General features: G+C 43.7%; 1 long non-coding RNA gene across 3 annotated transcripts in view; it reads right to left on the reverse strand.

Moving 5' to 3' along the window:
• Window positions 1-22,607, reverse strand: part of LOC308474229 — a 38,036-nt gene extending 15,429 nt beyond the window's left edge. The window contains exons 1-3 of one of the 3 annotated variants that reach the window (XR_013984586.1): window positions 21,531-22,592; window positions 6,844-8,007; window positions 5,470-6,129 (exon numbers count right to left, since the gene is read on the reverse strand). This is a non-coding gene — a long non-coding RNA (uncharacterized lncRNA). Of the gene's footprint in view, window positions 1-5,469; window positions 6,130-6,843; window positions 8,008-21,530 lie in introns of those variants that run through there. The other 2 variants (XR_013984587.1, XR_013984585.1) reach the window with 2 other exon arrangements.
• Window positions 22,608-23,028: the final 421 nt, after the last annotated feature.

Genomic DNA, 23,028 nt, shown 5'->3' on the forward strand with positions numbered 1-23,028 from the left:
CACCATTAACCCTGGGATTGTGGAACCAAAGGGGAAAGGACTCTGGCCCCATCCATTGGCCAAATGAACAAGGGCCTCCACCTGCTATTCAAGGAAGGCCATCAGCACAGAAAGCCCGGCCTCCCACTGCACCTCAGCTGTTTCTCAGAACTGATGCCACTCTAACTTTTTCTTCCACTCCCCTTAGCTTGTATGTCATATTTTTTGTATGCCTGATGGCATGACCTCTCCCTCTTTCTCTGGCTGTGTGCACACTATACATTTAAGCACATTATTTCCCCGAAAGAAGCTTGGGAACTGTAGTGTGTCAAACTACAGTTCCCTGGCTTCTTTGGGTCAAGTTATGTGCTTTAAATGCATGGTATGTATGTAGCTACAGTCTCATCCCCATCTCCTTTTCTTGATTGCAGGACTTCTCTCCCCCTGCCCCTTAGGGGGAAAATAATTTTCTAACAAGCAGGATTAAAAAATAGTAAGCAAATAAATAAACATATCCTGAGTTTCCAGTCTGTTAAAAATACAAATAACAATGGCTTATCCAATTATGGGTAGTTTTAATTTTTCATTGCTTGTGGGTGAGCTAAGGCTTGCAAAGTAGCTATATAGCATTTAAAAGTGCTATATAATATAAAGTTTGATTAATGACTCCTGATGTTTGCAGGCATCCACCTCCCATTTTGAATGTTTAGCTCCAAGTCTGGGTTTAGCGTTAGTTGATGTCTAACCACCTCATGGAAACTGCTGAGCTCTGTGGAAGGATCAGGGCCAGCGGCAGGTCTCTTGGTTTATGAGGAACAAGGCCAGAACCAGACTGAAACAAAATTGGCTTGGTCTGCTTTTCGGAAACCCGGTACGGCAGGAGCTAAGATGTGCAGACGTTACGGTTAAGCTGGCTTGTAGATTTGAGGAGGCTTGTGGGAGTGGGGAGGCCAGTTAGGGGAAGGGTTACAGCCCTGAGCCTGCTTCGTACACAAATAGATGCCGCCGCGGAGCATTGTCAGTCATGCTGCATTTATCTGAAGAATGGGAGAAAGAGAAAAGGGAACAGAAGTCTTTGCCAGGAGCGAACAAAGTGGGCATGCCTCTTAAATAATTACCCCAGGACTGATTACCTTTCCAAGTAATTAAACATTATGAAAGGTTATTAACGTGCTGATAATAGACAGCTTTGAAAATTGCCAGCGCAGCGTGAGGGAGCAGCAGACAACCACATGGCTGAGAACAGGTTTCTGTAGCCTCGCGAAGGCCTCAGACTTCGCATTGTCAAGCAGCTCCTGCAGAAAAAGAGGTGGGGAGAAAGGAAATAAAAGGCCTGTTTCTGTTAAAGGAGCAAAAAGAGAGCACCGTGTGTGTGTGTGTGTGTGTGTGTGTGTGCGCGCGCGCGCTTTCAGTCCATGAAAGTGGCATAGCGGGGTTGAAAATTGCATGGAGACAGCAGGGGGAGAGGAGGGAGGTGTACACGTTCCATAAAACAGAAAGCCTCACCCACAGACATGGAGCGATCTAAATTATGCCTCTCTGAGCCAGCCTGGCCAATTTGTGCCTGGGGCGGGCTAACTCCAGCACAGGGCCAGCCAAGCAGGTGTTCATCAGCTTTTTAATTCCAGAGGAAGGTGTGTTGGTGGTGGAGGTGGTGATGGAAGCTGCCTCCTGTCCTCTTCTCTCTTTTTTTAGGGTTTGTTCAGCTTCCCACAAGCTTCTGGGTATTATTTATTAATTAAAGATATATCCCACCCTTTCTCCCAAAAGAGCCCAGGATGGGAAAAGACAAGTGGTAAAACAATTACTAGAAGGAGGAGGAGAAAGAAGAGGAGAAGGAGAAGGAGAAGGAGAAGGAGAAGGACAGATGTAGACTGGGAAAGATCTCAGCCTTAAAATCTTGTTGAAAGAAGGTCTTCAGTGGGTGCTGAAAAGACAACAGATATGGTGCCTGTCTTAATATTCAAGGAAAGGGGGTTCTAAGGAGGAGGTGCCACAACACTAAAGACCTGGTCCCTATGTTGTGTGAAACATACCTCCTGATAAGATGGTAACTCCAGGAGGCCCTCATCTGCACAGTGCTTTGACCAATTGGGTTTGTAGCAATCTTTCAGGCCTCTGGTCCCAAGCTGTATAGGGCAAAGCCAGCATCTGGAGCCTAGACTGGTAGCTAATTGGCAGCAGAGGATGAAGTGTGATGGTTGTCTATTTTGTTCCTTCGTTTCCAGGATGGACTGAAAGGTGGGTTGGTGGAAGAGTACTTCTCCTGTCACGTACCTCCGTTTTCCCCAGTAGCAACGCAGCGACTGAGCTGGCCTTGCCTTGTAGAAGGTGAGATGTGGTGCGGGCCCATGTGGGCTTACCTTGTGGCATCAGTGGTGCCTGCGGTGGCTCTGAGCAGTACAGGGTAGGTGGATGTAGCCACCATTTTAATCTCTCACAGCGCTGCCATGACACAGCATTCCTCTGTGGCATTATGGGGTCTTAACATGGCAGCTAGATTGTTTTGGAAGTCCAAGCCCCTGCCAGAGTGCTGGAGCACTAGCTGGTACCCAAAGATACCAAGTGCTGACGCCATTCCGGGCAAAGTCCTGGCAAAGTCCTGAACTGTAACTTTCAAAGTTGAATAGAAGAGAGTTTTCAGGCAGGTGCAACTTGTCACGGAGGTGTGAAAGAAGTTAAAAATCCCCTCTCCTACACAACTATGTAAGGTTCAGGAGTCCTGCCTACATTTGTATCTGGCCATCTTCTCTAGTGCTTTTTGCCACTCCCTCACTTAAGAAGTGGAGAAATAACCTCAAACAAATAAGAATATAATGGTGTGGTTACCACTGGTTCAACCCACTTTAAGTCAATGTGGGTCACTAACATATAGAATAAGAGAACAAGACGAACATACGTTTAAAGAAGATTGGAAAATGTTTATTGAATATATTGGGGGGGGGGATTGTGTACACTTGAAAACATTGGTAGCATTAAGATAAATTCAACAGTGTAAATAAGTTTTGATGGATGTAATAATGGAATACTGAATGATTTAGTTTATGTAAGGATCTATGTTGTGCAAAATGAACCATGGAAAGAGAAGAAGGGATGTCATTGATATTTTAAGGTTGTTTAAATGAATATTCTAAAATGTAAAACAGAAAATTTAATAGAAATTATTAAATAATAATAAGTCAATGTGAGCCCACCAGTTTGAAAGCCCTTTTGCTTGTGGATGCGATAGCAGATTCCTCCTTGCAGGATGGGTAGAAGTCAGACAAAGAATCTTTGTGCTGTCACAGATTCAATAGGTGGGTTTTCCTTTCTAACTTTCTAAGAACTTAATACAGACATTTTGCTGTGATGGTTTCATACATCCAGTGCAGTAGACAGTTGGAGTTGGCACCTTGCATTTCCAGTTTACATGACATTTGCAAGATGAATGGTGAGATTCTAGGCAAATCTATAACCTGTGGGTTTGGCTAGTGTCTCGCCAGCGGCAGCATAAATCTGAAACACTTCGACCGCAGCCAGAATGAGTGAGAGCACCTATGTAACTTGAGAACCAAATTGCAGAGCATGAGAACAGGTGCATATACCTGTGTATTACAAATCCAAGTAACTGTACAGGTGTAGGAATGGGATTGAAGGTATCTGAGGCACCTGAGGTCCAGCTTTTCTGATCTCCCCAGATTGCTCCATAGGGCCAGGTTTAGAAGCAGGAAAGCTGGGAGACTGCCTGGGTTTTAAGAGCTGGGATGCGCCAGTCACAGGCCAGCCATCCACTCAACACCTGGGGGGAAATGTACCAACTTCACTTGTAGAGTTGGCTCTATAGTGCCAATGCAGGGATGTGGCCTTCCAGATATGGTTGGACTACAACTCCCTTAATGGCTGGGGCTGATGGGAATTGGAGTCCAACAACAACTGGAGCCATTGGTTCCCCAGCCTCATGCTAACTTTCCCTTTACATTCATGGGAAGCGGGTGCAGTCTTGGCTACTGCATGCCACCCAAGGAATCTATATCATGAGGCAATGAGTAAATATAAATAATACATAATAGCTACAGAAGAATTTTGGAGTGCAAAAGATGGAAATATTGAGCTACGATACCAAGAAACATGGCACTTCTGTCTAAAGCACAAGTAGAGTATGCTGATTTTAAGGATCCTTTTCATTTTGCTGCTACCTTACAAGAGGCTTCGTTGTATTAAATCCTACAGTCTCCTCTCTCCAGGTGCCTTTGTAAATGGATTTCTCAGCTATTAATCAATATAATTTGCCAGAAGAGATAAGTTTTGTTTACTGGCAACAGTCCCCTGGGTCTATGTGTCAAATTTTCTCCTGTCAACTAGGAATCAGAAAAAAATGTTGTTTTTTGTAAAAACAAAACAAAACAAAAGACAATAAACTCACCTTTGATGCCCAACTAAAAATTCTAAATTATTACAGAATGAATTTTCAAAAGATGCAGGTGTAGGAAGTTGTCAGTGAAGCTTGCAGCTGGAAGTTTATGGCTCCTGGAACTTTGTTTTGCCAGTGCTGTGGTTAGGTGATTTCAGAGACTAGATACTAAGGGAATTGGGGGGGGGGGGGCAGAGATGGGCTGTATAGATGCTAATGTGCATTACTTCCCCTTCTGCTAGGAGGAGCCCTGGACTTCTGTCCCAAGGTCCTGTTCTGATGGCACCTCTGGTTATAAGAGGTCTCTGGGTGCTTTCAGGCTGCAGGGTTGGTCCAGAGGCTGTGTCCAACCATTAGATGTAACTGAATACAGGAAAGGCTGCAACTTGAGTCAGGTTGTGCAAGTCTGCAAACCAGCTGAGCAGGGACCATGTTGTCCCTGTTTGTACAGTACCTAGCCTGCAACAGGGGCAAAACAAAATTAAGTAATAGGAGGAGGAATGGGTCAGCCAGAGGCAACACAGTTGGGACAGCACTGCCTGTAGCTGATCTAGTTACACTGTGCCACTTGGCTGGAAACTTTCTGCTCTGTTACCCAATGTCCTTGGCAGACGTTGCATTCACATTACCCACTTGTGGCCAGCGCCATCGGGACGTAAGTAGCTTGGGCGGAGGGTGTGAGAGCATCCCTAGGCAGTGTGAGAACAAATTTGCAGAAAATGTGGGAGCCTCCTTCAGCAAGGCATGGATTCTTTCTGATTTCCCAAAGGCAAGGCTGGTGCTCAAGAAGCCCAAAGTTCAGACTTTAGGATGGTGGACACGCCATGTGACTTCCCCCAAAGAATCCTGGGAACTGTAGCTTAAGGGTGATGGGAATTGTGGCTCTCTGGGGGTAAACTACAATTCCCAGGGTTCCTTGGGGGAAGCAAAAATGGTGTGTACGAAGCCCATGAAAAGACATCCTGTTAGCTTGATATCATGACTGCCTTGCCACAAGGTTTTACCTGCACTTGGTAAATTGTCATATGCATTCATCCAATCTTTCTTTTTCATTGGGGCAAAGTATTGAAAAAACAAACAAACCACACACACACACACACACACCATGCCTTGCTTTTAGAAGAGAAATACGAGAGCAAAAGCCAGGAATGATGAATTCAAAAATCATATAAATAGGACAATGAAGTGCAACCAGAATGTTTCTAACTAACTGCTGGTATTATCCATGGAGGTGGCAACGCCTGAGAAAGTAAGTGAGTGTGGACTAAGCTAAGGTAGTATTATCTGTGCCGCCTTGCTTCTTGTGTGGGCTTTAAGATCTATGCAAATGAAGTGTAATTAGGCTTGCCTCTGGCCACTTTTGAACCTGTCCAGCTTTGTTTCTTGGAGATTATTGCACGTTTACTTCATCCTTGATTCTCATCAGAGAAAAAACAAATGTGTACGATCTGTTACTTTCAGCCCCAAATCTGGTTTTCCTTGATGCAGAATGTTTCTTTTCATTTGGGAAGAATGCACCAACTTCTGCCTAGAAAGGCTACTACAAATGTATAAAATGTGAAATGTAGCAGTTTTTGCATGACATGAGAGAAAGGATCAAGCAGCCTACATGTGCAGTCATGATCCAACCCATATAGTGTATGCATATAATCCCCCTAGTGTGTGCAGCTAGCTGCTCAATAGTTGTAGCTGAAAATACATGCTTTGCTACATGTGCACACTGAAATGTTACTGGTCCGCCCAAGAGATTTTGGATGGTTCTGTTAAAAAAAGAAATAGTAATGTATGAAGTGAAGCAACATTGATTAGGGATGCAACATGGCATCACAGTTTCTATTCCAACCCGTGTCCATCACAATCAGCACTGTTTCTGCTGCAGTTCAGGGTCCACCAAATGCTAAGTTATTTGTGTCGCTGCCTGCTATTTAACATGTGTTATGGTAACTGCATAACATATGCAACAATTTGCATGTTCTACATCCATTTCAGTGTAAAAGAAATGTCAAAATAATGTTTAAAAAGTTATTACAGTGGTACCTCAGGTTACATACGCTTCAGGTTATATACGCTTCAGGTTACAGATGCCGCTAACCCAGAAATAGTACCTCGGGTTAAGAACTTTGCTTCAGGATGAGAACAGAAATTGTGCGGCGGCAGCATGGAGGCAGCAGGAGGACCCATTAGCTAAAGTGGTGCTTCAGGTTAAGAACAGTTTCAGGTTAAGAATGGACCTCCGGAACGAATTAAGTACTTAACCCGAGGTACCACTGTAACTGCATATCACTTGCAGATTTAGAAGAAAACAACGGTGTGAACTAATACAAATCATATTCTCGTGACCAGTTTCCATTCCTGACCAAAGACAATTTCCACTTCCCTTTCCATCTTCATCAGAATTCTCTTGGCAATCTCCAGCCTTGAGAAGGAACTCACATTGCTGCATAAAAGGATTCCCTTGTCCCATATGTACTCACCTAGTCCTTGAGATCCTCACTGGAGGACCTTTTCCAAGTTCCTCTGCCTACTGATGTGAGGTGGATGGTTACTACGGACAGGGCCTTTTCAGTAGTGGCACCCCATTTACCCAATGCCCTCCCCAGAAAAATTTGGCTGCTGCCTATACTTGGTTGCTGTCTTTTAGGCTCCAGCTGAAGACCTTCTTGTTCTCCCAGGCCTTTTAGGTGCAATGGGCGAAAGTTCGTAGGTCCACAATCAAGCATATACTCAAGTTCTCGGGCTCAGTCCCCAACATCTCCAGGTAGCATTGGAATAAAGTCTGGCAAAAAACCTGGAGAGGGGCTGCCAGTCATTGTTGACAATACTGTGTTAGAAACATGTGTTAGAAAAGTAGAAATAATTCAGCCCTTTAGCCATCCTGATTGGAAATATAAAATGATAATAAAAGCATAGTGGTTAAAGAGCACCATCTGGTTCAGTGCTTAGAGAACTGAACTAGGACCAAGGAGATCCGGGTTCAAATCTCTGTTCCACTGGACCTTGGACCAATCAGTATAGCTCAGCCTAATATACCTCTCTGTGTTACTGGAGAAAGGGGTGCAGAGAATCATGGGTGCCACTTTGAGCTCTTTGGAGAAAAGCCAGGATATCTGTGTAACAGATTAGAGCTCAAGAAGTACTAATCCACACAAAAAACAACCAAGAGTTTTGTGGCATCTTTAAGACAAACAAATTTATTATGGCATAAGCTTGACATTCTTTGCAACAAAAGACGAGCACAGCTTCTCTTCTGAGCAATCCCTGCTAAGTGATCGTGACTCTGCATGCTGAGAAGTCTGGCAGTAGAGTAAGCATCTTTCAACTCTTTAAAAAGTTTAATCGGTGAGCTTTTTGCCTGTCCCAAGGCTTCTCGCTTAGAATGGCTCCCAGCAGCAACAGACAGCGGCAATCAATTAATAGCTTGAAGCCACTGCCTGAAATATTGAGCTTTGTGTGGAAGAGATCTGCATGCGCCATCGGGCTCTCTTTTCACATTATCCTCTGGCAGGAGCTCCCAGCATGGTTCACTAGCGGGATCTGACAAAGGGCAGCAGCAACAACAGCAGCAGCAATGCCTTTTCTGTTCCAGGTTTTAGTATGGTTATTGACTGAGCCAAACAAGCAGGTCATGCAAGGAGCCACTGACAAGGAATAGACGAAAACAATTGCATGCATACTTGCTCTTTGCGGGTGAACAGGTTGTGGCTAATAGCCACACTGACATGTGGGAGGAAGTTAGCAAACATTTCTTGGGCTCCTACTGCACAACCCAATATCACCAGTGGGGAAGATAATCAAGTTTGGTGCTGGTGGTTTTTAATTGGTTCGTATTCGGAAGAGTAAACCTTGAGTTCTCTGAAAAACAGTCACTGGGAGGAGAGGAGTAACTCAGTGGTTTTGCATGCAAAAAGCCCCAGGTTCAACTGCTGGCGTCTGCAAATGGGGCTAGGAAGGCCTCCTGACTGAAACCCTGGGGAGCTGAAGAAGAAGAAGAAGAGTTTGGATTTGATATCCCGCTTTATCACTACCCTAAGGAGTCTCAAAGCTGCTAACATTCTCCTTTCCCTTCCTCCCCCACAACAAACACTCTGTGAGGTGAGTGGGGCTGAGAGACTTCAGAGAAGTGTGACTGGCCCAAGGTCACCCAGCAGCTGCATGTGGAGGAGCGGAGACGCGAACCCGGTTCACCAGATTACAAGTCCACCGCTCTTAACCACTACACCACACTGCCAGTCAGTGCAGACAATACTGACCTAAATGTCTCCCAGGGTTGTTGTGAGGGTAAAATGGGAAGAGGGTGAATCGTGTACATCAGCCTTGAGCTCCTTGGATAAAATAGAATCATAGAATCATAGAATCATAGAGTTGGAAGAGACCACAAGGGCCATCGAGTCCAACCCCCTGCCAAGCAGGAAACACCATCAGAGCACTCCTGACATATGGTTGTCAAGCCTCTGCTTAAAGACCTCCAAAGAAGGAGACTCCACCACACTCCTTGGCAGCAAATTCCAATGTCAAACAGCTCTTACTGTCAGGAAGTTCTTCCTAATGTTTAGGTTGAATCTTCTTTCTTGTAGTTTGGATCCATTGCTCCGTGTCCGCTTCTCTGGAGCAGCAGAAAACAACCTTTCTCTCTTTTTTTTTTATAAGATATTTATTAAGATTTTCAAAATATTACAAAATAAAAATAGAAAAAAGAAAAATACAAAATAAAATTAATTAAAAACAAGTCAATCTTTCAATTACTTATTTTTCATTAGCTTGTTTCCCAGACCTCCTCACGCCTCCCTTTTTTGTATTCCAGTTCAGTTTGTTGGTTCAGCAAATCCTTCCCCTCTTTGTTTATCCTAATCTCTAATCTTAAAGTATTGTAACATTAAATTTTTACCTGTTAGTAATCCATTTTTCATATTCCCTTATAATATTTCTGCTAAAAACCATTTAATTTCTATCCAACATCATTCTAACATTCATTAATTTTACAATATTTCTGTAAATAGTCGTTAAATTTCTTCCAATCTTCTTCCACTGACTCTTCTCCCTGGTCTCGGATTCTGCCAGTCATTTCCGCCAGTTCCATGTATTCAATCACCTTCGTCTGCCATTCTTCCGGAGTGGGTAGATCTTGTGTCTTCCAATACTTTGCAGTGAGTATTCTTGCTGCTGTTGTGGCATACATAAAAAAAGTTCTATCCTTCTTTGGCACCAATTGGCCGACTATGCCCAGGAGAAAGGCCTCTGGTTTCTTCAAGAAGGTATATTTAAATACTTTTTTCAATTCATTATAGATCATCTCCCACAAAGCCTTAATCCTTGGGCACGTCCACCAAAGGTGAAAGAATGTACCTTCAGTTTCTTTACATTTCCAACATTTATTATCGGGCAAATGATAGATTTTTGCAAGCTTGACTGGTGTCATGTACCACCTGTAAATCATTTTCATAATATTCTCTCTTAAGGCATTACATGCCGTAAACTTCATACCTGTGGTCCATAACTGTTCCCAGTCAGCCATCATTATGTTATGTCCAACATCTTGTGCCCATTTAATCATAGCGGATTTCACCATTTCATCCTGAGTATTCCATTTCAACAGCAAGTTATACATCCTCGATAAAGTCTTAGTTTTGGGTTCTAACAGTTCTGTTTCTAATTTTGATTTTTCCACCTGGAAGCCAATTTTCTTATCCGAATTATATGCCTCCATTATCTGATACTAATGAAGCCAATCTCGCATTTTGTTTTTTAGTTTCTCAAAACTCTGCAATTTCAATCTGTCTCCCTCTTGTTCCAGAATTTCCCAATATTTTGGCCATTTGGCCTCCATATTGAGCTTTTTCAATGCTTTCGCTTCCATCGGTGACAGCCACCTTGGGGTTTTATTTTCCAATAAATCCTTATATCTCATCCAGACATTAAACAATGCTTTCCTGGTTCTTAAAATGCTTTATGTGCTTTGATCTTATCATACCACAGATATGCGTGCCATCCAAATACATTATTAAAACCTTCTAAATCCAAAATGTCTGTGTTTTCAAGAAGCAGCCATTCTTTCAACCAGCAAAAAGTTGCTGATTCATAGTAAAGTTTAAGATCTGGCAGGGCAAATCCACCTCTTTCCTTTGCATCTGTTAGTATTTTAAATTTTATTCTAGGCTTCTTGCCCTGCCAGATAAATCTAGAAATATCTCTCTGCCACTTCTTGAAACAGTCCATTTTGTCCACAATTTGCAATGTTTGAAACAAAAACAACATTCTAGGCAATACATTCATTTTTATCGCAATACAACCCAGCAGTGAAAGCTTCAAATTTGACCAAATTTCTAAATCTTTTTTCACTTCGGCCCAGAAAACAACCTTTCTCCCTCCTCTATGTGACATCCTTTTATATATTTGAACATGGCTATCATATCACCCCTTAACCTCCTCTTCTCCAGGCTAAACATGCCCAGCTCCCTTAGCTGGGAGTTAAAATAGATGGGGTTAAAATGAAATGAAACTAAGAAAATGCCATTGCTGAAAAAGCATCTTTATATTTACCTTGTGAGGGTTTTTTAAAAAAATGACAGGGGAGGGGATAGCTAACTATTAGGCTTACACTGTAAGGATAAAAGGACCACCCCTCCCCTTATAAACCATCCCAGACTCTGTGATCATCATCTGAGGCCCTTCTTCATGTGTGTCCTCCGTGTGAGGTCCGGAAGGTGGCAACACAAGAACCGGCCTTCTCTGCTATGGCTCCCCGTTTCAGGAATACTCTCCCCAGGGAGGTTTGCCTGGCGCCTTCATTATACACCTTTAGGCACCAGGGGAAAACGTTTCCCTTCAACCAGGCCTTTAGCTGATTTGTATTCTACAGCATTTTACATGTGCCTTTGGGAAGGGGGCCGGGTATTGTTGTGCATGTTTTGTTTTTAATTATTTACTTGGTTTTTATCCTGTGTTTTATTCTGTGAACCACCCTGAGATCTTATGATGAAAGACGGTATATAAATCCAATAAATGAAATAAATAAATGAAATAAAAGACAAGCCTCAGTCCAAAGACCCATCTGGCAAAGCAGGAAGTGGGTAGGTGGGAATGAACCCTTTCATTTCCTGTTGTGGTCCTGAGGCAAGTGCCTTCTCTGAAGATGGTATTTGCTTTGGGAGGAAATCCCTCAGTAATGCCACTGCCTTGCTCTGATAACCCATGTTTGAAGAGTGCTGTAAGATACCTTCTAAGCAAACAAAGGTTTAAAAACACAGGGCCCTGCCCTGCTTTGCACATGGTCCCACTATGAATCATCGCTCAAGATGAAGGGCAGCTGCTAGGCCCCACAATAAGCTAAGTGAAGCAGCTGATTTTGCGCATTGTTTCTTTTTGAATGCATTATTATTGGGGGGGTTTACCACTAGGAGGAGAGAGAGGTGACTGTACTCTACTCGCAATGCCACAACAATGTGGCTGAGTACTCTGCCCCTTGGTAAAGGACCCCTGGGTGGTTAGTCTAGTCAAAGGCAACTATGGGGTGCGGCGCTCATCTCGCTTTTCAGGCTGAGGGAGCTGGCATTTGTCCACAGACAGCTTTCTGGGTCATGTGGCCAGCATGACTAAACCACTTCTGTGACAAGTGCCAGAGTGAATAGAAACGCCGTTTACCTTTCTTCCGCAGCGGTACCTATTTATCTACCTGCACAGGTATGCTTTTGAACTGCTAGGTTGGCAGAAGCTGGGACAGAGCAATGGGAGCTCACCCTGCCGCATGGATTCGAACTGCCAACCTTCTGATCGGCAAGCCCAAGAGGCTCAGTGGTTTAGACCACAGCGCCACCCGCGTCCTTCTGCTGCTCCACCTGAGGCACTGAAATGTCTTGGGCTGACAGCTATGGATCTTACACAGTAACAACAAACATGGTTGCTATGTGTACAGTTAGGAGAAGGGCCATATAGCTAGATGGTGAAGCATTCCCAGTACGGCCTAGTAGCACAAGGAAACATACCCTCTCTGATATCCAGGATAACCCCTGCCAGTCGGTGTAGGCCAGCATTTCTCAAACTTGGGTCTCCAGCTATTGTTGGACTACAACTCCCATCATCCTTGACCACTGGTCCTGCTAGCTAGAGATGATGGGAGTTGTAGCCCAACAACAGTATAGTCCAACACTAAACCTGATGGACCAATGGTCCAACTTGGTATGAGGCAGCTTCCTATGGTCTTTGGGGTTTCTCACAGCATGAACAACAAACTTGTGTGTTCAGACACAACTTTAGACAGCTATAGACGTCAGCCCGGGAACCCAGACTGGGTCAGCCAGTTCTGAGCAGAGTGTACCCAGTTGTTTAAAGATTCATATACATGCACCTATGTTCTCCACATTGCTGCAGGATACAACAGTGTGCATACAGCCACTGTATTCATAATGTGTGTAGCTCACCCTGCTTCTGACAGCTTCTCTCCCCCTGCCCCCCCCCCATGCTGACTAGAGTCTGCCTACAAGTCAGGAGCAGGTCATCTGACTTGCTCACCACAAGCAGAATCTGCAGCTTTTGTACCAACATGCAACCTCAAGCCATATTTAGACAGTTGGCAGTGGTGGAAAAAAAATGTCAACTTCTGTTCTTGGAGAACAAGTCAGACAACTAGTTTGCCACAAAGCAGGCAAGCAACCATGTGTTTCAGTACTAAGAGATGTTGGCATCATTTCTGGTCCAGTTGAAAGGGCTGCTCCTTTGGTCAGAGCAAGAATATTCCCCCCACCCGATAGGGTTTCTGTACCTTTAACAGGTGTGTCACAGGCAAACATGTTGGTTTATCATTTCACTCTTACTTTTCAGGAAATCTGAACAAAAGAGAACAGGTTTTTTTTTATTGCAATACCCCAAATTATCCCTAAATAGCAGCACAAAGTTCTCACCCTGAAGGTTTATACTTATTAAACTAGAATACTGGGTTTGCACAAGTACTTACATGAATATATATATATATATATATATAGCATGATACTTTTAGTTTGGTTCCTTCCCTCCTGCTCATTTCCAGATAAAAGTCAATATTTGCTACTGAAGTGTCCAACATTATTTCCCACCTACACAGGAAAGTTTTATTGCAATACAACCTTCATAAATGTGTCTAATTCTTGGGTCATTTGGGATGATCCAGTGCGTTAAAATAGTCTTAGTGAGTCAAGGGCAAAATCGGCCAACTTGAATGGCTTTAAGAGAGGATTGGACAAATTCATGGAGGATAAACCTATCAATGCCTACAAGTCATGATGACTATGCTCTGCCTCTACAGTTGATGGCAGAAATGCTTCTGAAGACCAGTTGTTGGAAACCATGAGAGGGGAGAGGGCTTTTGTTCTGCTCCCTGGTTTCCCACAGGCAACTGGTTGGCCACTGTGAGAACTGGATGCTGGACTAGATAGGCCACTGACATGATCCAGCAGGCTATTTTTATGTCATCACGTTGTTAAGTTGGAGGCAGGTGAAGACAACATGAGGGCCTGTTGATACCATCTGCCCTGTGGGAAGAAACATCTCGTGCTGGCTCGGTGGAGCTAGTTGCTTTGTTTAGTGTGCATGTGGCTCTTCTTGTGTTTCATAAATGCTGTGAGTCGAAAAGTGGAATATAAATCTACAGAATAATAGTGGCTAGAGAAAATGGTTCGTTGTTAACACTCCCTCATTTCTAAGGTCCCATACGTTTCGGGCAGTGCAGTGGTACCTCAGTTTAAGAACTTAATTCGCTTTGGAGGTCCGTACTTAACCTGAAACAGTTCTTAACCTGAGGTACCACTTTAGCTAATGGGGCCTCCCGCTGCCGCCGCACAATTTCTGTTCTCATCCTGAGGTAAAGTTCTCAACCCAAGGTACTATTTCTGGGTTAGCGGAGTCTGTAACCTGAAGCGTCTGTAACCCGAGGTACCACTGTATTATGCCACTTTAAACAGTCATGGCTTCTGCCAAAGAATCCTGGGAACTGCAGTTTGCTAAGGGTGCTGAGAGTTATTAGGAGTCCCTTATTCCCCTCACAAACCAAAAATTTCCAGGAGTTTTTGCTCTAACATACCAGGAATAGAGAAGCAGAGTCCCTGTAAGACTATCAAGTCCAGGGTCTAAATTTCCCAAACTTGCACCACTCAAAGGCTCCTTGTTTATGCTTTCACATCTCATCATTTCTTAGTCCAACCTGTTTTCTTGGCGATAACTTTGCTCGTTTGGGCATAGCCATCCCAGGACTCTGATGATCAGCCAGCCTCAGCTGAAGAGAAGACATATGCTCTAATTCTAACACACATTAGGACTTGCTTTGTCTGCCACCGTCTCCACCTGTTCATATATTTACGAGGGAAATGTTAATTGCCGAACCTTTGGTGTAAATATAACAACGGATTCCACCCCAATAGCTGCAACTTCTTGCTTGTCGTATGAAATTGCACAAATGGCATCGCAGAAGTGTTGCCATATGTCCACCAGCAGTGCGGAGTCCACCAAGTTCGTGCAAATATTATGTGAATTATATTTGGAGTACGTAAATAAGCTGTGCAAATTAGGTACGGCCCTCTGGCTCACAATATGCTTTCAACAAGTCTGTGTGCTGAACTAATTGGTTGCTTCTGATGCTACCTTTGCAGCGGTTCCGCGTTAAGGCAGTAAGGCCAGGGTTCTTGCATATTTTTAGCTCCTTAAAAAAAGGGAGGGAAGATTTTCATGTTTCTGAAAAACAAATCCCGTAAGACCACTGGAGCACTCCATCCCTCTTTGCACCCTAAAATATATGCACAAACGAAATTCTATTAAGAAGGGACTTCCTTCTGCCTTTGTGCATTTCAAAATTGCAGCATTGCACAGTAATCTGGTGCTGCTACAACAGCAACATAAAAGTACCATTGCCATAACAGAGGGTTGGAGTGTGGGAGTTTAGCTTCTGCTGCCATTCCTGGCTCTGTTACTTTAGTCAAAAAGAGCCTGACCCACCAATGGCCTGAGGCCCTTGGTTCCTAGGGATGAGTATTAATTAAAGTGAGGGTGTTATTTTAGTTATTTGCTCGGTTCTGCAAAGTGCCACTGAGTCCCTGGAACATGAAGCACCAAAACCTTGCTCATTTGCCTGTCAATGATCCTCCCTTGCCCTGCAACTTGGTTTGGTCTTAACTTGCTTAATGCTCAGGCAAGACTGGACTTAGCAAGCATGCATGTTATCTCTTGTTTTTTATTTATTTTTTGGGAAACAGATTGTTTTATTGCTCAATGCAAGCAACTCTGGATGTATGTCTAGGGCACTGTAAACCAGGCTTGTTTAAAGTTACTTTGGCCAAGCAGTTTATTGCAAAAGTACTTTATCACCAACAGATCTCAAATGCTACATGCTGCTGGTTATTTTCTCATGGGATGAATGGCTTTTGCGTTCTCTCTGTGTGTATGTGTGTGTGTGTGTGTGTGTGTGTGCGTGCAGAGGGGTAGGAAGGTCAGGTGGTACCCGGTGCAGAAAATTTCTTATTCCCCCCCACATTGTTGGTTTTTTTGGGGGGGGGGAGTTGGCCTGCAAAAATGGTTTTACGTTATTTCATATTTTCTTACAAAGGAATGTGGATTCTGAGCCTCAGATAACAAGTAGGCGACTACTTAAATCTACAGGATGGATTGTGTTTTGGCTTGTGTTGTTTTATTTATATTTATTGTTTATTTATTTAATAAAATTTATTTTAAAAACCAAAACAAAATACAAAAAAAAAAAACACAGCAGTAAAATCAAGAAAAATTAACAATCCTTCTTTAAAACATACAAAAGCTAAAATATTAAGATTAAAATTACTTCAACTTCCTAAGCATCTAGGTATGCTGGCCTAAAGAAGAATGCTTTTAGCAGGTGCCCGAAAAGAGTCTAGCAAAGGCACGTGCTTTGTTGAAATTTCAGCCTTCACGACATAGGAAAACGGCCAAGTAAACAGCTATTTTCGTGGAGGAGGGTCAAGATATTAACTGATATGCATGAAATTTCATACGTAGCTATATAATCCCTAGTGTAGTAAGAAAAGACCTTTGGAGCAGGCATTTTCAAAAAAAAAGTTTTTTATGAACCGCCCTAGTAGGGCAGTAATTGTTCCTTGATAATTTGTCACCCCCCTCCATGATGGCACCTGGGGCGGCCTGCCCCCCTTTCCTACGCCCCTGTGTGTGTGTGTGTGTGTGTGTGCAAGAGCACTGGTTATTGTGTAAGACAGTCCACTCATACATCAAAAATGGCTGAAACCGATGCAATTTTCAAAGATGGTTCTAGTCCATAAGAGTCACTCCCTAAAACTGTGATAGATATAGAGGATGTGTCTGCCCAGTTAACAAAAAGCCATCACTGTTTTGAGGGCTCTTTTGAAAACCTGGTTAGTAAGCTTTTTGATAGCAATTAGCCTGTCTGCATTAATTTATATTTATATTTCTGTTTTTGCTATTTATTAATTTATAACCGCTGAGTGCCAAGAGAGTATTTAAGTGCTAATTGACAGTAGTAGTAGTAACCCGATGGCTCATCCCAACTGCATGCTTTTCACATGGCAATTTTCTTACATTACTACATTTCCATGTGGAAGAAAAGCACATATTCTATGATACAGACATGATACCTGTGCAGGAAAACAGTCATGTTTAAAGGGGCTCCCAGAAAGCATTTTTTTCTGGATCTCAGGCACACTAACTCAGTACACTGGAAGCCTGCAAGCCACACAGCTCCCCACACAAAACCAACCAGATCTCTTGCCTATTGACATAGCAGACATCTCAGGCCATCTATGGATACAACAGTTTTTTTCTAGCTTCAAAGCAGAGCCCAACACTGATGGGATTACAGAGGTGTCTACCTCATCCCATAAACATGCCTTTGATTTTTAAAAAATCTAAATGCAAGACATTACATTTATCTCTGTTGAATTTCATGGCCCAGAGTTCCAGACGAACAGAAACTGTTTTGAATATAGATTCTGTCTTCTATGACATTAACTACCCATACCAGCCTCACAACATCTGCAATTCTAAAAACCATCCCCTCTATGCCCTCATCCAAATCATTTACACCAAAGTTGAAAAGCAAAAAAATAAAAAATAAAAAATAAAAAATAAATCCATTTTGCACCTACCCCAGGTTAGGATGAGGCCTCTGTCTATCTATCTATCTATCTATCTATCTATCTATCTATCTATCATGTATCTATCTATCTATCTATCTAGCTAGCTATCTATCACTTGATGCTGAAATAGGCTTCTAAGTAATTTACACATTTAAAAAATAATTACACAAGCATTAAAATATAAAAATCCACCATTAAAACACACAATTATACCGCACGTACAATAAAACAACCCAGTAATTGAAACAGGAGATTTGGGTTGAGAGGCGATGGGAAATGCCTATGTAAGCAGGTTCATCTCCCAAAGCTAGCAGAATGCCTCTCCTATTTCAGCAGGGAGGACATTCCACAGCACCAGTGAAAAGGCCCGCCTCACATCACTGCAAACCGATAGATAAACCTTAGCCCATGGCAAGGCTAACTGTGTTCCATTTATCTAAATGCTCTTACTGGGCAATGCAGGCAAAGTCAAGTAGTCTGGCTTAGAGCTTCATATGTAAAACAAGAAGACCTTACAACTGACTTGGTGGCTTACAGGCAGCCACTGCAGATCGCTTAGCATGGGTGTGATATGTGCCCAGAAAGGGGGACCACCTTCCACCCAGGTTGCAGCTTCTAGAACACCCATAAGGAAAGCCCCACAATGAGTGCATTACTGTAGTCTCAATGAGATATTACCAGCACATGTATCACAGAGGCTAAACTAACCCTGTCCAGGAAGGGGCACAGTTGATGCACCAGCCAAAGCTGGTGGCAGGCACTCTTTTTATGTAAGGGTTACCTGGACCTCCATAGACAAAGTTCCACCCATGAACCATGTACCTGTTCATTCAGAAGGAGTGCAATCCCATGCAGAACAGGAACAATCCCCAATTCTCAGACCTGGCCACCACAGTGTCTCTATCTACAAAGGATGTAGCTTCAGCTTATTGGTCCTCATCCTGCCTATAACCACACTCTGGCACTTACTTTCAATGAACACACACTAGGTACTGCTGTTCAACCAGCTGTGGACCCTACTCTACCTCAGCAACTCTGTGGTGCTCTAAACCATAGCTGTCAACTTTCAGATTTGAAAATAAGGGATCAGCAGCCTCGCCTGTCCTGGGGACAGTCTACAGGATATCTAACAATCCGGGATAGCAGCGGGAAGCAGTGGGAAACGGCGCTGGAATAAGGGAATTTCCCGCAAAAAAAAAGGGAAGGTTGACAGCTATGCTCTCAATTGCTGGAATTGTTTGCCCGACACTTGGTGGCCATCAAGTTGTGATCGGTTTGCAGTACTGGCAAGCAAATGATGTGTGCCACCCCAGTCCCCACGATGACCATTCAATAGTTCCGCATTCTCCTATTGGGAAGAATTTCATTGCTTTGCCTTGAGTGCCAAAATGCCAGAGGCTAGACCCCTTCTTTAAAAGCCCCGACAAATTCTAAGCGGAATTCTGAAACATCGTTATGCCAACCCCTATTGAAGTCACCTGGCATAAACACCCCCCCTCTCTCCAAGGCAGTTTTTCCAGCTCGGCGATTAAACTGACAGCTGAAGACAGGAGATAACCAAAACAAGAAGCGTTTGCAAAGGAGATTACTTTTACCCCAATGCTTCTTCCCATGCACCTCGTAAGCACTGCAGGCCAATTTCTTTTGCATCTTGGACCAATTCTCTTTGCCCCTAGGATAGCTCAAGCACATGTGTCTCTTATCTGTTTAATGTACAGTCCAAAGGGGGAAGAGTCACTGTCTCACTGTGCCTGTTAGAGCACCCCCACCATCCCACTGCCTAAATATAACACAAACTGGCTGCTGAAAATGGTCTATTTTTGTAGTTCTACCAACACCTCCTCTAAAGATAGGCACTGCATGAAAAAGACCAGCTAATTTTGGACCAAGGCACTTTCTTCTTCTTCAGCGGTTTGGAAAACAAAGCATCTGACAGCAGCAGCAGCAGGAGGAGCTTTGTTTCTGAACGCCTGGCTCCTCAGGTGTTAAAAGGTTTTGGGCTTTTATGCTATTTCTTACCAGCCTTCCCCAAACGAGCTTGCTTGCTTGCTTTGGCGATCACCAGAAATAGAAACAAACAGGCAAAAGACCTTGCTTTCTTCCACGCACAGAGAAAGAGTACATCTGAAGAGGACAGCCTAATGGGATTTGATCATTGGAATTTAAGCTTCTCTCAATTTGCACAGCAGTTAAAGGAGATGTGCAAAGTGCTAGTTGGATTCTCTAGGGGAAGTCTAAGAAACATACACATCCCATCTTAATAGGCCTTTTTAATAGTCTCTAAAGTAGCAGCGCTGCTGCATTTCCACTTGTTTTTTTCCCAAATTTATTTTTCTTCCCTCCTGGGTAAATACATTTTATTTTATTTTTACCCTAGAATGCTGGTTTTTTTCCAAGATGATGCTTGCTTTCTGCAGTTTTTATGAGAACTTGTATTTAACAAATTGTTGGTTGTTTTTAATTAATCATTTGCTGCACTTTATTTAGGCGTGATTCTCAACTGGCATGCTTTCAAGAATCATACAGTTTTGAATTTATTATTAATAACCAACACGGAGGCTCTAAGAAATAACCGTAAGAGGAAAGAACCCCACATCACCCTCATTTTAGATTGCAATCTTAGCCAACCTTCCTGCAAGTCAATTCAATTGAACTCAATAGGATGTTCAATGGAACAGACATGCATCTGTTAAGAGATGGGGACTATTGAGATCAAGCAGATGCCTTCACTGTACTCTTTTTGGAGCGCCTGCTAAAAACATTGTTTAGATAAGTGTCTCCACCCCCATCATTCAGCCCGGACACTGAGGTCCTCCTCCAAGGGCCTTCCGGTGGTTCCCCCCCTGCGAGAAGCGAGGTTACAGGGAACCAGGCAGAGGGCCTTCTTGATGGTGGCGCCTGCCCTGTGGTACGCCCTCCCATCAGATGTCAAGGAAATAAGCAACTACCTGACTTTTAGAAGGCATCTGAAGGCAGCCCTGTTTAGGGAAGCTTTTAATGTTTGATGTTTTCTCGTGTTTTTAATATTCTGTTGGGAGATGCCCAGAGTGGCTGGGGAAACCCAGCCGGATGGGCAGGGTATAAATGAATTATTACCCAGACCCTTAGAAAGTTGAGGTAATTCTAATTTGTTTTAGTTTTTAAACTTTTGTATGTTTTAAAGTATGTTTGTGATTCCGCCCTCCCTTCAATTTTACTGTTTTATTTTTGGTAAACTTCTTTGAGGTTGTGTGTGTGTTTTTACAATCAAGTAGCGTACAAATGTTATGAAAGAAAGATTAACTGAAGTCAAGTATGTATCCCCATGCTACTGCATTCATGCTAAGCTGTTAAAAGGTTCAAAAGCAGCTGACTGCTTAGAACTTTTTAGGAAAATATTTCTCCCCTACAGAATCCATGTACTCAACGCACCATGTCACATGCAGGAAACTGTGGGATTTAGTCACATCTAAAGTTATTGGGGGGGGGGTCACAAGTGTTTCTATATTTGTTATCCAAGCTGTGAAGGGAAATGCTGATTTTTAGGTTCCTATTCAGACACACCACATGCTGCAGTGACCTGTACTTGCCGACTCCTAACAAATCGCCGGTGTCTGTTGAGAGGAATGCTGTTAATTGTTACTGCGAAAGAGAGTTTATTAAAATACTTAAGATGAGAGATGTGTAATTAACGCAGCTTTGTGCTCTAATGGGTCCCTTTGCTCAGAGCTCTTTGAAAAATTAATTAAGTGGCCCTCCACCCTCATGTGGTGATAAAGATACACCAATCCAGCAGAAGGGTAACCCCGGGCAGGCAAGATTGCCCTGCGAAAAGAGACAGAAATATTGAGTGGGATCCAATTCCCAGCTCCCTGTTCAATCCGCAGGGTAAAATGGGGATTAATTTGATCCACCAGATTCTGAACTTATGGAACCCCACACAAACAGCTTATTACTTGGTTAATTAAATGTACACCCTGATCTGTGCTTCTGGCCTGGGTGGTTTACTGGTGGTTATAGTGAAATATACCAATAAAACTCTACTTCTTAGCTTTTAAATGAGACCTGCTCGGATGAATTACCTGTTTGTAAAACTCAGAAACATCATCTGCTCTGGAGGTCTGCGGAGGAGGAGGTTGTTTTACATGGAGATGAAGATACGGAAACTCTCCCTGCTCCCCAGGGGTTACTAGAGGGCCACCAATTCTCCATTGTTGTTGGCATCTGTCTGTCTCGGGGAGACAATGGAGTGTGCCGTTGGGGGTGAAGTCAAACTATTGGAAGGTTACTGTGCCTGCTGCGGTTGTAGTGACTGATACAGGAGAAGGATGTTTTGTTGCAGCTGGGGCAGATGAAGGCGTCCGGTTGTGCTGATGCAGGTTTCTGTATCATGGTTTTCCTTCTTTCTGCGCTCCTCCCAGCATTCGTTCCTCCTCTGGTTACTTCTGTGGATGCGTGACCTGTCTCAGGCACCACAGTCATCTGAAAGGGGTTCTCACATGGCAGGGTTGACGTTGCCAGCCCTCATGTCATCTTTGTAACACAAGAGTTGGCCGGCCAATGGACCTGGTGCCTGAAGCCAGCTCCCCAGCATCCTTGGAGATCCTGCCTTCTTCCATTCTGTGGATGTGACCAAGCCAGCGTAGAGGCTGCTGAGACAGGAGAGCAAACATGCTGAGAATGTGATGCAGTGCATGTGTCAGGTGTTGTCGGGGACTGGGCTGAAGAGGAATGGTGGAGGCTGCCCCCCACAAACCTTCCCGAAAAAAGGACAGTATAGATTTACAACAACAGAAGGTCATGACTCTGAGACGAAAGAAAGACACAGATGAGAGATAATGGAAGGGGAGGCAGGGGAAACATCAGAGCCAGAACAGCTGGCTAACACGTTATCATTAGAAAGCATTCCCACCCCCCTTCTCCTAGAACCAGGAGGGCTGTGAAATGGGAAGAGCAGAAAGCGGAAAGGGCCTTACACAGCCACCGTATGAGGGGTGGAGCTGCAGATGACGGAGAGTAAAAGGGGGGGGAGGAGATTACTTGGAGCAACACCATTAATTAATAGGGACTACTTATTAGACCCCTGAGCCTTGGGCTTGCCGATCAGAAGGTCGGCGGTTTGAATCCCCGTGACGGGGTAAGCTCCCATTGCTCGGTCCCTGCTCCTGCCAACCTAGCACTTTGAAAGCACGTCAAAAGTGCAAGTAGATAAATAGGTACCGCTCCGGCGGGAAGGTAAACGGCATTTCCGTGTGCTTTGGTTTCGCCAGAAGCGGCTTAGTCATGCTGGCCACGTGACCCGGAAGCTGTACGCCGGCTCCCTCAGCCAATAAAGCGAGATGAGCTCCACAACCCCAGTCGTCCGTGACTGGACCTAATGGTCAGGGGTCCTTTTACCTTTACATTCCTTTCTCTCTCTCTGTAAATCCAGAATAAATTCCGTAGCAAGGACTCTTCTCGTTACCTGCTTTCTTTTGCTGCCACTGGGGGAGGGATAGGATTCCCTGAACCTTGACAGGTGTTGAGGTGTTGCTCTTGGCGGTTCCAAGTTGCCCAAGACTTGCTTCCATAAAGCAACAT

This window comes from Podarcis pityusensis (assembly GCF_964106645.2).
Source record: "Podarcis pityusensis genome assembly, chromosome: 3".
NCBI classification, from domain to species: Eukaryota; Metazoa; Chordata; class Lepidosauria; order Squamata; family Lacertidae; genus Podarcis; species Podarcis pityusensis.